At 45.5% G+C, this 2,500-nt stretch overlaps 1 pseudogene; it reads left to right on the top strand.

Moving 5' to 3' along the window:
- Nucleotides 1-2,500, top strand: part of LOC138060260 (uncharacterized) — a 4,270-nt pseudogene that overhangs the window by 253 nt on the left and 1,517 nt on the right.

Raw genomic sequence — 2,500 nt, 5'->3', positions numbered from 1 at the left:
TTGATAATGGCGCAAGATGCACCGAAACGTCGGTTTCTTTCACTTATATTTCTTGTTTCATGTATTTCTAAATCGTTTGTCATTGGTTTACCATGGAAAGGGATCCCAACCTTCTTCCTAACAATTACGCGATGGCAGAACGACGACTGGAGTCCCTGGAACGAAGTTTATCCAAAAATAAAACCAAGCCAAAATGTATAATGATGCGACCGAAGAATACATAGGGAAGGGATGGGCTCGTCCTTTATCAGAGGAAGAGTTAAATCAAGATACCAAGCCCGTTTACTACCTTCCGCATCATGGTGTCTATCGCCTGGATAAACTAAGTACACCCCTCAGAGTGGTCTTCGACCCCGCCTGTAAATACCAAGGAGTCTCTCTCAATTCATTCCTTTGCAAGGGACCTTGCCTCATAGGAAATTTGTTGGGCGTCATATTACGCTTTCGCGAGGATCCTGTTGCATTTGCTGGGGACATTTCAAAGATGTATCTACAGATCCTTCTACCAGAAAAGGCCACTCATGTTCATCGCTTTCCCTGGCGAAATCTCTAGACTCAAAAACCACCTACCATACACGTCCTTTCAAGAGTGACATTTGGTGACAAACCATCACCTGACATGGCGAGTTACGTAATGTTGCGCATCGCTAAAGAAAGTGAGGAAGAGTACTCAGATGCAGCAACAATCTTACGCCAAGATCGTTATATGGATGACCTCCTTCACTCTTGTTCGACCCCCCAGGAGGCAGTCAATCGGATGACAGCCCTTGATCAAGTTCTCGAAAAGGGAAGTTTCCAAATAAAGGAATGGTATTGCTTATTTCAGCTCAAGAGAACAAAGGTGATCAAAGCTCCTCTTAGTGAAACCAAGGAAGGCACCGCCCAATCCGATCATCACCAAGACTTGAAAGTGAAAGAAGTTAATTTACATGGAGAGAGAGAGAGCATATCACGACCCTTGGAGTTGGCTGGAACCCTTCAACAGATACCTTGAACTTTACAGTGAAAGATCTTCGACTGAACGGCAAGTTCACCAAGCAAACAATTTATGATCCTCTTGATCTAGCTTCAGCAGTTATCATTAGAGCAAGAGTTGCGCTTCAAGAAATCTGGAAAATGAAGAAGTTTGACTGGGACGACCCATTGCCTGAGGAAATGAAAAATATGTGTATCAAACTTTTCGCAGACATCGAAAGGTTAAAGCACGTGGAATTTCCAACGTGTCTCAAGCCATCTATCACAACATGCCCGTCTGAACTGCACGTATTCGCAGATGCCAGTATTAGTGCTTATGGGGCAGTTGCGTACTTGTTATGGCCTACTCAAGACATCCCTGAAGTTCGCTTAGTTTCTGTAAAGGCAAGGGTAGCTCCACTTCGCCAGAGCACGATTCCGCGACTTGAACTAATGGCAGCCCTCATCGCCTCAAGACCCTTCAAGACCATTTACGAAGAATTCAAAGTAAAACCCGAAACTGTGCAATTTTGGTCCGACTCAAAGATAGTGCTACACTAGCTTCGCTCCGACTCAACGTGTTTGAAAGCTTTTATGGGTGTTCGTATAGCAGAAACTCAGTGAAACTGGGACCAAACGAATTGGAGATATGTTCCCACTGACCGCAACCCAGCTGATGACTTCAGTAGGGGACTACCTACCGAGCATCTTGAAGGAAGGTGGATGGAAGGTCCGTCATTCCTTAGGAGACTCAAGGAAGAATGGCCCATAGAATCAGTTCAATAAGTTGTCGAGGAAGACCCAGAGAAGAAGAAATTGAACCTTAAACAGATTGGTGCAGTGGTTCCAGTGAATGAAATTCTTAACCCGATCGAGTACTCTAATTGGCAACGGCTACTAAGGGTGACAGCTTACTGCATGCGTTTCCTTTCCAATGTAAGAAAACGAATTAGAAGACAGGCATCTAGTGCCGAGACGTGTGACGGACCATTGGTGCCCGAAGAAATAGGGCAAGCTCAGCGTTACTGGATTGTTTCTGCACAAAGACAGCTCGGAAACTGGGAAGAAAGCTACAAAGATTTAGCACCCTTCGACAAAGAGGGCGTGATAAGAGTAGGAGGAAGGCTAAGAAACGCACCCTTGTTATATGAAGAGATTCATCCGATTCTCCTACCTGCCAGCAATCCGATATCCAAACTCATCATGCGAGAGGCGCATTCGCAAGTTGCACATGGAGGACCTGAGAGAACCCTCTCTGAAAGTCGTCGCAAGTTTTGGATAACGCGCGGACAAAACTTGGCGAAAGGCATAGTCAGAGATTGTACCACATGCAGAAAGCTTCGCCAGCCACCTCACCATACCTTGACGGTCGACTTGCCCCCGGAGAGATTGAAACCATTTTCGCCACCATTTTCCGTAACTGGAGTTGATCTTTTTGGCCCATTTAATCTCAAGTTTGGACGGAATAGAACACAAAAGGCCTGGGGAGCCCTGTTTACATGCGCAACCGTTCGCGCCATTCATCTGGAGATTGTTGAAGATTTAT

This window comes from Montipora capricornis, chromosome 8 (genome assembly GCF_036669925.1).
Source record: "Montipora capricornis isolate CH-2021 chromosome 8, ASM3666992v2, whole genome shotgun sequence".
Classification (NCBI taxonomy): Eukaryota; Metazoa; Cnidaria; class Anthozoa; order Scleractinia; family Acroporidae; genus Montipora; species Montipora capricornis.
Note: the sequence above shows the minus strand (reverse complement) of the source record. Positions and strands in the feature narration are given on the sequence as shown.